Raw genomic sequence first — 13,965 nt, forward strand, 5'->3', positions numbered from 1 at the left:
TCTTTACTGAAGACTAAATAAAATATTTTTAAAACTTGGCTAAAAACAGAAGTAAAGTTTTTCGGAAAACGGTTGGGGTCAACTGACGTTATTATGAACAAAGATTATTCTTCTTTGTCTTATCTGTCCCAGATGAATTTGGGGTAATAATGAACGCTGTTAAGTTCTTGTTACGTAACAATTTTTAGTGTTGGCAATATTTCTAGATAAATCTTAACACTGCGTCTAGATAGGATTAATGGTTTTTCAAAATTTACCCTTAATTCATGGGTAATTTTCAGGTTCACAAAGGAACAAGGAATTATGTCCTACAATCTCATATTTACAGATTTTTAGAAACTGATAATGTTATGTATTACGGTTGATTTTCAAGATCTTGATGATTATTGGTACATATTTAAACAGTAATGATAAGTTTAGATAAACAAACAATGCCTAAAAACAAGTGTTCATAATTACCACGAATTTTTCAAAATTTGGGGAAATTATATACAATTCTCTGTGAATCAGTGAGATAAATGTTGAGGAAAAATTTATATTACACTTGAAGATGCATTCATTACTGATTGTAAAACCGCTGGAAACAACATTTTAACTGAAATTACTTCGACGAGAGAGTTACATGATTGAACGCCCACAGAGACGTGGATTTAGTGAGTTGTAGTAACACACTTGGTATCTGTAACTTGTAACGTATGAAAAAATCATAGAATGTCACATGACGAATGATTGATTGAACAGTTCTGACACTCCATTTTTAAATTTTTTGTAAACATGACTTAAAAGCCCCTAATGATTTTGTATAGTATGTTTTTTTTTTATCATTTAAAAAAAAAATGTGATGAAAACCTTAGAATAGAACCGAGTTCGTCTAAGTGTTGTATGATTTGAGTGTTATGAAACAACCAAATATGTTGAAAATTTTGCTATATTCAGACGAAAACGGATAATAAAAGTCTGGAAAACCTTGAATTTTTGACCGGGAAAACCGGGAAAAAACCCGGAATTTCAAAATGAAAATGTTGTGGCCACCCTGCAATAGGCTTAGCAGCAGATTTTGATGACGGCATCTAATTCTCGAATGTGTTTGGGCATATACAATTTTACACTATTAGCTACAGTACGGTAACCCATATTTTAAGTTAATTTTACAGACATTATTATCGAGTATTACAGTTGAACCCTTTGCAGAACTTTAAGACTATTTTAAAACTGTTATAAATCTGTATAAATTAAAATGAATGTGTGTCTGTCTGTCTGTTCCCTAAAGACTCGGAAACTACTAAACCGATCATCGTGAAACTTGGCATCTGAGGGTTTTTGGGGCCGGAGATTAATTCTATAATAGTTATAAACCGCTCCGACTTAAGGGAGAGAGGGCTCCCATACAACTTTTGTGTTTATTCCCACAGACAAAAAGTCATGGCACCCATTTTGTCAAGCAATTTTCGTTTCCTTTGGTAGGGTTATTTTCACCATCACCATGGGCCGGGCATGATAAACGACCATGCAGAGTTCTCGTGTACTGGATAGCAAATCCAAGCCTGCTAATGATTTACAAATTCATAGCAAAATTTTCGGCGGGTTTTTTTCCTTCTTCTGTTTAAAGCACGTAGTACCGGTACGAGATATTTGGATGCAATAATGAGCCTACATGTTGGATTGAAAAATATTACGAAGCTGTTAGGAACATGTTGACTAAAATTGTAGTGGCTTTCAAAGTGCTCTTTACCGCTGCTGGTGGGCTTTGGGGGTCTACAAAAACAAACAGTGAACAATGAATTGATCTCTTCTGTTGAATAACTATTTGGACTAAGTGCTGGAAAACTGATGAACCGATTTCCATAAATTTAAGTTTTTAAAAGCCAACCATTTTCATATTTTTGAAAATCCTCATAGAGAAAGAAAAAATAATTAGATTCCGAGTTATGAAGCCATGGCTGCGATTTCCGAGCCTCAATAGCCTTCGAGGAATTTAAACGGGGGATTAGAAAATTGATAAGATTATTAAATCTGAGGTTTTGAGTTTTATACAATTCAATTTCATTGCCCATTTTCTAACTTTTGAGTTATCATTGATGACCAATGTAGTCGATTCGACCATCCAATTTTGAGAAAATTTATTGTAAAACTGTTTAGTACTGCAAATTCAAACAAATGATATCTTAGAATTTAACATTGATAACTCTCGAAAATAATTAATGGGATGTTTGTGCGTAAGAACAGAAAATTGAAATGGTGACTTCGGTTCAGAGATGATCTGTTTTCGATAACTTCAAAAAACTATTAGTGAGCTTTCAACATTTAAGTTAAACATATAATAAAACAGTGTACATTAAAAAAGTGAAAAAATACACACGTACAATTGAAAACATGCAAAGTAAGTTTTTATCATGGTTCAACAAAGTTCGGAAGTCTTTTCAGAAATTTCTGAGTAATTAAAATTTAAACAAACCAACCATGTACAAGAAGATTATCCATCTTAAAAAGTGGGATGATCTCTAACAGAGATTTTCATTAGATAGGGGATAGGAAAGATAAAAAACAGTATCATCTTTTGAAGATATAATAAAAATATAGAGTCAAATCTATTCAAGCTTCCTTTAAAATGATGGATGTAAAAAATGTGTTTCGTGAAAGGATGAATTACATCGAAATACATCGCAAGGTTTAAGGTAACGAGTCAAGTTTCTACTATATTTGCGGCCCGTCTGTCCTTTCACTGGGGGGATAAGATGTGGAAAAGGGTCTCCCTTTACAGTTTTATGCATTACTCGAGAACTAATCCCGAGCAGACTTTGATGCCTGAATCGATAGCAAACAGTAACCAAAATGAGCTATCAATGCCAAAATGATAGCATAATTCAGTATCACATTTTTCCCGATGGCAGAATTAGGTTTCATTAAAGCATCAATATTTCGAAATATGATGCCTAACCGATACCTGAATAAGGCATTGAGTCCAAAATGAAAGCACCATTTGGTTTGGTAATTTCTAAGATAACAAAACGAGGCATCATTAAGGTTTCATTTAGTGAGAGCAAAATGAAAGCATGATTTGGTATTCATTTTTTTGTGACTTTTTAGTGTTGATTTCTCAAGCATAGCAAATTTAGGCATCTTTAAGGTATCATAGCACAGGATACAATTTTGTATGATGTATGTTTTAAAAATCAGTTTTGGAAGAAATTGGCGTATAACATCGATAGCTAAACTAGGTATCAATAATTTATTTTTAATTTTCATAGGAAAAGATTTGAGATTTCGCTTATTTGTATTTTTGACCAAATTCACAAAAATCTATGAGATATTTTTCAATATGCAAACCCCCTAGTTTTTGTTTAATTATAAATATTTGGTCAAATAATATAATCGCAGCACACTAAATCGGACTGGGCATTTCATAACACTGCAGTGCGACTTTAGAGCGAAACGTCAAATCTTGCCTAAATCTGTTTGCTACGCGATACCGCTTTTTGAAATAATTCTGTTCGAAAAATATGTTGTGTTGACAACCCTTGGCAGTCTAGCTGTCAGCAACTGGCCATAAAGAGGAAAGGAAGAAGAAGAAGAAGAAAGATATGTTGTGATTAAAAAACACTCTTTACTGATTTCTTGTATAGCGCTAAATAGTGTTTTTTTTTCAGTCATATGAATAAGGTAGATCATTTACTTTGATTGTATTCAATTTGTAATTTTGATTACATTTTCTTTAAAAATGAAGGCCAAGAAGAAGGAAAAAAGCTGGAAACTATTAGAATTCGAGACAATTTACGCGACCGGTCAGCTTCAAGGGAAAGGCAGGCAAAAACAAAAACCCAGAGCAGAAAAAAATCGCTCAAATGTCAAATTGGTCTGATTAAATCATCGATCCTTGAGAAGGTAACACATTTTGTTTATTGAAATTAACAATTTTTAAATTTTTTTTAAGTATTAAAGAGTACTTTTAATTGAACATGTTTGCAAACATTTCTCCGAAACAAAAGCATTTTAATCAAAGGAATTTTATTTGTCCTAAAATCAAAGGAAATTTTCCTTTGTTTTTGCCTAACTTTCCTTAGAAATAAAAAATCTTTTCGTTGCGTGTAGGATCGATGAATTGAAAAAAGGCTATTATAATTAAATTATATATTAAACTAAATTTGAAAACCAATACTAATGGCAATAGATTCTCACATAATTGAAAAACACAAAGCTTAGTTCAGATTTCTAGAATGCTAGCTTTCCAAATTTGCAAAACTTATCATATGTAAAACCTCCTTGTTTTCATTATTGTTTCTTAAATTTTGTTATTTTTCGTTTTCAAACATACGTTGTGTAATAAACGTAAAAGAACATTATAGTAATGCTTCTTATCTTAAATTTCAACAGATAATTTTTTTAAAAATAACACCAACGAACTACTAGACATATTATTGATGGCACTGATCCAATCTAGGAGGGGAAACAAAACAAAAAAAAAAGTAAACAGTGCCGTAATTTTCAACAAATTCAATTACCGGAGTTATTCCAAAATCCAGCAGTTTTCGCATCATTAGATATATTTATCAGTCGTTGTCTCAAGGTAAGTAAGATAAGAATTAAATTTTTAATAACCCGTATATCTATTTTTCAGTTTTTGGATCTCGCCGTTGACGAAAAAGAAATTTAGCTATGATGAACCAAAGTACCGGACGGAAATATCCTTGAGCGACTCAATCACAATCGAATCCAATTGGTTCATAATACCTTTGGTCCAACGATGACTAGAGTGAGGAAGACGGGCGAAAGAAAGGCCACAAAAATGAAAGCTAATGGGCGGTTGTCTAAACACCGGGTAAGTTCGACTTCTTTTTAAATTATTATACATATATGATTCAACATACTCCTGCAAATCATTGAGCTTGCTTTAAATTTGAAAACAAAAATTATGGTACACCGGTAGTATGGTAAATGAAAACAGCATACATAATTGAAACTTTAAAAATCATACAAGAATCAGGTGACTATCATGTATGAGAAAAAGTATTCAATGTGTTGCTAGTCACATAATGTATTACGTTAATTGTTATGGACTGCTGGTGTCTGTTATCGCCGAGACCGGTTTGGAAAGAGGACAATTTTTCGTTATATAGTTTTCTACATTTACCAACAAATTGTTATGGCACAATATTCTCGTATCTTTGGATAACGTGCCGCTATCAAGCCAACTCTTTTCTGAAATTGCATGGAACTGAAATCCTTAATATATTGCAAAAAAACGTTTGAGTTAATATATTCATGTAAATGAGCCTTTTAAATATTGAAATTAGCAATATAAATACACCTGTACTTTGGTTTACTCGTTCAAACAGCACGATATGTAATCACCTTCTACAGAAAATGGATTTAAAAAAAATCACACAAATAGATAAGATTAAGGTGTTACCATGAGGTGTATTTCATTGTACTATGAATGCCTCTTTCGCTTATAAACTGTTGCATAAACGTAGGCGATATTATAAGCGTTGCAGTGTGATATGAATATCGCCTTCAGTAAAACGTGCTTAGTAAAGGTAATATTTTCTAGCCTTTAAATGATTATCTGACCAGTGAACATATCAAATCGATCCAATAACATGTTTTCATGACGTCGCATGTTTTTTTTTAAATTATTAGACAATATTCAACAATTTTTTATTTAATATATTGATGTTTTTGATTATATGACTAGATAGGATGGTAATCGATTATTGCCTTTAACTTAACCATTTATTTTTTGACAATATTTGAGGAAATCATATGACCTTCTAAGAATTTATATTTAACCAACCGTTCCAAAGCTCTTAAAAAATATCTTAAATGACGTTTTAAAGGCATGTATCCTGAAGTACACACTATTAATTTTTTGGTGTAAATTTATGTCAAATTGGATGCACAAAACTGAAGCATCACTTTTGACATAAAATTACACTCGACAAAGACAGAAACGCTTGAAGCCATAAATTATCGAGACATAAAAGAGAATCATTAATGATGTAATTTTATGTCAAACTTGATGCACATAAATGAAACATCGCATTTCACGTAAAATTACATTACCTTTGACGTAAAAATATAGAACCATAAATTCTCAAACCATACATTCAGGGAAGTTTTTCAGGCAATGAAAATAACCTGTTTTTAGCCTAATAAATTTGATTTATTGAGATCGTCTTTAGTTAGATAACCCTACAGAATTTGACTTAGAACTAAGGACAACGTAGAAAGGAATCGGCTCTTTACATGTGATGAAGCTCGTCATTTCATGTAATCCTACTGGAAAAGTACATGCAATACTACATATCATGCAATAATAGCATATTCTTCTATATATCTAATAAGAAAATTTACATGTTGAGTTCTGTTTACATGAAATATACAATACTAGACTCTTTCTCTATTTACATCGGCAGTTTCATTAGTTCGAAAGTCATACAAGTACCTGTTGCAGCAGAGCCACAATTTTACCCTAAGTTTCTTTTTCTATAATGCCTGATTTCTAATCTTGCCCGTAGGACTTCGTTAGATAATAAGCATTACTTTTATCTTTCGAAACTAAAGTAGCAATTATTCGATGTCGCCCGAAAAAACTCCAAATTAGGTTGGTTTAAAGTGAGACCGAAATCATTTGATGCGTTACTAATAAAAAAATACTAATAAATACACAACTCAAGAAAATTTATTTTCACGATATTGAAATATTTTTTTAATAAATAATATTTGTATCATTATAATTCCATTTTTTTAAATAACCTTTAAAGTATTACTTCCCAAGCTAAATAGGTGTATCACAATATTTAAACTAATTTAAATTTTAAAATGTAACTTATTCGAAGAAATATAACCCTAGGCTCTAAAACAGTGTTCGTATTATTCGTTATTGAACAATTCAACTGATTATTTAATCCTCGTTGTAGTCTCTGAAATCCATTATTTTGTCTTTTTATGAAGCGTCTCACATCAAACAAGTCCCGATCAGATGTATAACAATTACATGAAAATCCTATTAGTGAAATTCTATCGTTATCCATGTCATAACTGCACCATTTAATCTATTTTTTCATCAAAAAGTGAGTGAAAAATTTTCAAAAGAAAATTTTATTGATTAGGATTTATTAGAGAACAAAAAAATTATTAATTTTTAGCACTTTTGATGTTATCTGTTGAACTTCGTTAAACGAACAATATAAGCTGTGAGCCCTTACAATTTTTTGTCCTAAATTAGATAGATTGTATCTTTTGAATAGAGTATTCATGCTGAAATTGTGTTGTAATTTTCGTAATTTTTTTTCACCGTACTTACGAATAGATAATTTTTTGGGTGAACTTAAGGTCTAAGCGGAGAAGATCACTGGTTCTTTTTTCGCATTATGTTTCAAAAAAACGATAATCGTATTATATTATCGGGAATAAACCTGAAAATTGAAAAACAGAAGAGAGAAAATATAAATGAGTGGTTAAAATATCAAATTAATATTAAATTAATATGTTTGATTATAATCAAACATTATTTAACCAATTTACCAATTTAACTCATATCCATAGTAGGAAGAAAATTACAAAAGTTGAAGCACTTAGACAAACACGATTTATGAAAATTACTTAGATAGACAATTAAGCTTAATACGAAAAAATTCAAAGTATTTACGAAAATCTTGATTGCACTTGGCAGAAAATAATACATATGAAAACGAAAACACTCGCAGAAAAATGCATTCACAGTTTAGATCAATTACCCAAAATCGAGAAATTTAACCCCCCATCAACCAGGGAATGGAAAGTTAAATGCGGAAGGTATTTTTGACTTGGTCTTAACCTTGAATCCCACTCGATAGCAAACAGCATTGTGAAACGTGTATGTGTTTAGTTATTATGATTTAACAAAAAATGAAATTCTGTTTATTAAAATTATTGCATATATTGCATGAATTTTGCTTTGAATTGGATTATATCCGAATCATTATAGATTATGAATTTAACACTCATGTTATATAGCAATTCAATTACAGCCAAATATCTTTTAAAAAGGACCCATATTTTTTCGAATGACTTAAGCTGAAAAAGGGTTGAATTGTGAGAAATTCAATGATAATTATGAACTTAATTTTTACAAACGTCATTGGTGAAATGACATTAGAACACACTTTTACGAGAATCTTATACCTATTTTTTACGTTGGAGGTCTGGACTACCGGTATTCATTAAGGGAAATGATTTACTAGGTTGTCGGAGTTGTGTGTTCCGCTGTCAGTTCATCAACGATATTCCAATGCTCAATAATTAGGCTGTTGCAAATATCAATTTCTTCTTTTGACACCCCCCCCCCCCCCCTTCGAAATTTCCAAAAAACCCGAAGGGGCAAATAATTAAAGTTTGAAGTATTTTATGTAAATTTTGAAAAAATCTTTTGAAAGTATCCGAAAGATTACAAGACCAAAAAACAAAATTTTTAAAGATAGAATTTATTTCACCATGTATAGTCTAGATTTTAATGAATTTTCCGATAAAAATTACTTGATTTGTAAGTATTGTGCAATGATATAGTATTTTTGTTGCATACAAGCTTTCGTGCAATTTATTCCAATTTATTTGTTTTTCGCATTATTTTTTATTGTCCCCCTCCCCCTGCGATGTTCCAACTCCGAGTGACAAAAGAAGGATTTGAAATTCGACCCGGCCTTATTATGAATTTTAAAAAAAATATGCTTATTACTTACGACCTTTTGAATATTATGAGCAGGAGTAAAAACACAAAATTAAGTTACTGCGGTTTGAGCGTGTCGATATTTGACTATTTAAGGCGCAAAGAAATGAACAGCACACCAGGTTTGCCTTTTCATCGCTTTTGTTTGTGTTAGTAAGAAGACTAGATTAAAAAAAAAATTGAAATTCCATTCTGATTTTTTTACTTTCATCAAAATATAGTTTTTAAGAATCGAATTTTTAAAATCAAAATAATCAAAAAAAGTATTCATGTAGTTCAATAAACTCTTGTACAATTACTAAGTACTTAAATGAGCAAACCATGACGTTGCATGAAGTATACCATAGTTTATGCAGTGGTACCTGCATATGGCTATGTTCTCATACGTTGGTATTTTCTCTTCAATTAAATCAACTGACTCCAGTCATTATTTACTATAATTAACATTGATTGCATAAATGAAATAAACAACTTCACAGCAAATGCAAGTTTTCAGAAAGTAGCAATACAATGGATTCCTGGACATTCTAACATCTTAGGGAATGATAGAGCTGACATTGCTGCCAAAATGGCTAAAATGAAAAATTATGTTGAACCCTTCGGTCTTACCTTAGGAGATGCGCTTTTAACACAAAAAAACGAAATAATTAACGAATGGAATAAGAATTACAAAATAATATCCCAAGAAAAAGGAATAAAACACTTCACAATTATGCCTAACATTCATACCAAACCATGGTTTCATAATATGTTTTTCAACACCAACACGACAGTACAAATATCAAGGATAAGAACATTCCATACTGCAACAAAGGATCGTCTCCAAAACTGGGGTCTAATTAGCTCCAACCTGTGCGACCACTGTGGGGTGATCGAAGACCTCGATCATCTCCTTTTTGATTGCACAAAGTTCACCACTCACCGTACAGTCTACCATTTTCTTGAAAATAAAAATAGCTTCCTAAAAATGTTAGAAAGAAAACAATATAGTGAGTATAAACTCTTCGCAGATTATTTGGATGAAGTAAAGATAAATGTTTGAACCTGTAAAGTTAAGATTTTAATATGATTGTTTACTAAACTTCACTCAAATGATATTTTGACCGCGTAACGTATAATAATTATTGTCAATCGACATAAAACTCAACACCATTGGCTTTATGGAACACCCATGGTCCGTGCCAAAATTAAAAAAACGAAAAAAAAAAAATAACATTGATTGGAATATGTTTCGAATCAATTCAAAAAACAAAATTTTGAGAATACTGTCATACCAATTAAAAATTTATCGAATTAAGGTAAGAGATTTTGAATATAGATAATTAAAATATTCGCGAAATGTTTTTTTCACAATTTCAGTGGGCCTACCAAAACAAATATCTTCAGGTTTTAATAGGAATTTGTAAGAAATCCATAACAATTATGATAAATCCAGCAGCAGTAGTTTGCAGTAGTGAAGAACATGAAATAACGATAGCAAGGATTTCTTTTATGGTATGCTTATATTAAGCTATAACTGACAGGTAACAAACAATTTTTTTTACTAAGCTAATACCTATTGATTAGTTAATAAAAAGCAGTGTTAAGAATCATCAAAAACTGCAAAGCAAAGACCAGTTCGGCAAATTTAGATGCGCCTTTTCACCAAAATGAAAAAAAAAATAGGAGGTGAATTTCAATTTTAGTTTATATTTGCAGTATCTTGCTTCGATTGAGTATTTGGATCATGCAGAGATTGTGCTGGATCAAGATAGTTGAAATTTAAAGAAAATACGTAAATGAGAAAACGGAACAGTTCTACCAGTTACTGGTTGAAGGTTTAATGAGCGACTTGACATCGTTACTTATGTGTCGTGTTCCTGTTTTCTCATTTCTCAAGGAGAACATTGAAATTTATCATGCTAGAGTTATACTCATTAAATAATCATAACAATGAATTACATTCATTACTTTTTTAAAAAACGAAATTGTTCTTAAGGTAGAAATGCGATATCTGATGTCAAGTCGTGCATTGGACCTTCAACCGGTTATTGGTTTAATGCCCCGTTTCCTCGTTCAGGTATGTTTTTTGTTCGGGTTTCGATAATTTAGAACCAGCAATTTCTCTGTTGGGGCCACAAGGGTCGAAGCGAGACATGGCAAATGTAAATTAAAAATTTTTTGCATTATTTTTTCCCTGCCCTTAGCAAAACTAAAGTAAGTAATTCACAGAAGTCAAAGCCCTGCTTTAATTTCAAAGCACTTGATAACTTGACATCAAAGTTTGGTTTTTGTCACCTTCAAAATTCACCCAAATTTTTGGTCGAAAATTGAATTTTTGGTGCAATTATAATATTTCATACTGTAGTTGCATGACTAGATAGATAGATTAGATATTGTAGTTGCATAACTGCAGGCGATAATTTAAGTGAATAATATTTTCATTAGAAGGGTTTCAGTGCTGCTTTTGCGGAAACGTGCTACAAAATTTGTGTTACGCGATATTTTGTATGTTTCTGTTGTATGACTTCTATGTGTTGATGAAATCAAATTAGAGAATCAATTAACGACTTTCTCAAAAGTATTTTATTTGTACATACACACCTCTAACTTTAAGGGTGTAATCATTATCAACAATCAATTGTTTCTACAGTTAGATGTTTTTTGTTCTGTGCATTAACTAGCCTTTATTTGTCATTAACTGTGAACGTTAACCTTTTTAAAGCTACGAATTTTTAAATTCTTACCCCCAGGGATGAAAATCCTGAATGAAAAATTCTTACTGCCGTAATGAGGAATTTCAGTATTTAAAATCTTTCTTTAGTCTAATATTTAAAGCTCAATTTTTTTTAGTTCTTCGTTTAGGTCTTCGATATTGCCCAGAAAAAGCAGATCAGATTTCAGATTCTTGTTCTGAATCAGAAATTATGATATGCAGGATTAGGCTCAGAATACACACTGTATACAAATTCAGAATACAGGATTGAAAATGTAGACATGGAATTCAGAGCCACATTTATGTTTAAAATAAAGCTTTTAATTCATATTCAGCCCTATTTGAAATTTCGGATTTGGTGTATGGAATTCGAAATATATATATTTAAAACTGTATGATGTATGGGTATGGTGATACATTTTTATTGTATTATTAAAATCGCCTTAACGTATGCAACTTAACGTGCTGGATAGTTTCATATTACGATACGATGTTTAAAAACATCGCGTTATTTTAATAACATCGCCTCCTCGTCTTTATTAGTTTTGAATCTTTTTCCACTCTTGAAATTTCCAGTTTTTCATAAGTGTTAATTGATTTCTACAAATTTTGCGAAAAATTATTCAAAGTTCAGTGGGTTACTTTCGATTGATTGAGATTAATATTTTATTGGAAATCTGTCTTCAAACCTGTCGAAAAACAATTAATATTAGCAGTAACAAATCCTTTCCAGTCTAAATCACAACTTACGGGACCAATATTCTAGCAATTCTGAAATAATCAAATTTTGAATTTACAATACTTTAAAATACTTTTTAAAATGTCAATATTTTATTCTGCAATCAGGTTCATCAGTTCAAATAAACATTTTGAATGCATTCATAAAGATGATTTGGACAAACAGAACAAATAACTACTTTGTATCTATTACAATGACATTTTTTAAATACATTCAATTTTAGGCGTTTAGCTTCGCAGATACATGTAAAGAATTTTTCGTAAAAAAACATTCTATACTACAATTTCTGATATTTTAAAATTGTCAACTTAAAACCTAAGGAGATTTGTGGATTTTTTTTTTTTGTAAAATTCTAGTAAAATCAAAACCATACATTAGGTCAAAATTTCCGACACTATGTTCTCATAAAGTGCTATACACGCTGCATAACTGAAGGCGACTTTGGTAAGGTAGGAATATTTATTTCATTTGTTATAGTGTAATGTCGGATAATTGCATAAATACTGACGATTTTTTAGAACGATTTGCATGCCCTATTGTTTATCTCAATACAGACGATTTTACACATTCCTTACAATTTATCTGGCAAGGTACTTTACAATCCGGAGCAAACTTAAATGTCTGAATTATATTTATTTATGCTATCATGCCTTGTTAGCAATATTTGGTATCATTACGCCCTAATGAAGGTGGTACAATACCAAAATTTGTGTATCGTTTTTTATTAAAAGATAGCTCAGTGATGCCAAATTTTGGTTTCTAATGAAAGTTTAATGATGCCTCGTTTGGCAGCGTTTTCAAAAAAGATTTGATGTCACAACGATGCCAAATTTTGGCTGTGAATAATACCTAAAAGTGGTATCATTATGCCTCCAAAACTCGCCTCGAAACGTTGGCTAAATGAGGTATCATTAAGGTTTCAGTGAAACCTACACTTGACATTATTGAGGTATCCATATATGAAAAGTGAGACCCAAATTTTGGCATTGTACCACCTTTATTCGGGCAAAACGATACCTGAATTTACTTTCAAGGCATGATAGCAAAATTAGGTATAATTTTGCCATAAAAGTCTGCTCGGGATCGAACAAAAAAAAAACAAAATTTAACAGGGAAGTATATTCAAGTACGAGAAATGTTATTTTTATGTTTTGAGATTCCTCACTCTCTCCAACGGGAAGAAGGGAAAGAGGAGGGAGGTTTTCATACAATATTTTTGGATCACTTGAGAACTTATTATTCAAACTTATTAGCAAAGGGTATTTGAGTAGATTTTCTCTATGATTGTTCAAAATTTCTACCTCCTTTCACTGATTCGATAGGAAGGGGGAAGGGGAGCTCTCATACAATTTTTTTTAATAACTCGATTACTAATCTAGCAAATGGTAACAAATTGGGAAGAGTATTTAAACTCAAGATGATGAATTCTTGATGATTTGGTTCCCCTCACGGAATGGAAAGAGAAGAGAGGTGCCGTACGTTTGTTTTGACAAATTCAAGAGCTCATCAAATAAATTTAACCAATTTTTTCAGGGGAAAGTATAAGAATACGAGAAATGATTCTATGGTTTTTAAAAACCCTTTTCACAATACAGAGCCAGGAATGGGGGTGCTTTTATCGCATAGTTTTAAAAACTTTTCAAGCAATAGAAACCATTTTGTACATGAGAGGATTTTTTTAAAGATTCATGCCCCCTCCTTTCTTCAGAGGAGAAACAGGAAAAAGGAAAGTATGTAAAGCTTGAAAACTTATCAAGCAAATAGAGCCATATGTAAAATGTGATGTTATTTGATTACGAAAAATGTTGTTATGGCAGTTCGTGGACC

General features: G+C 31.4%; 1 protein-coding gene across 5 annotated transcripts in view; it reads left to right on the forward strand.

Annotated features, from left to right (window-relative positions):
• The window catches only part of LOC129750795 (LIM and SH3 domain protein Lasp), a 254,186-nt gene that overhangs the window by 141,615 nt on the left and 98,606 nt on the right, over positions 1–13,965 (forward strand). The window lies entirely within an intron of this gene.

This window comes from Uranotaenia lowii, chromosome 3 (assembly GCF_029784155.1).
Source record: "Uranotaenia lowii strain MFRU-FL chromosome 3, ASM2978415v1, whole genome shotgun sequence".
NCBI classification, from domain to species: domain Eukaryota; kingdom Metazoa; phylum Arthropoda; class Insecta; order Diptera; family Culicidae; genus Uranotaenia; species Uranotaenia lowii.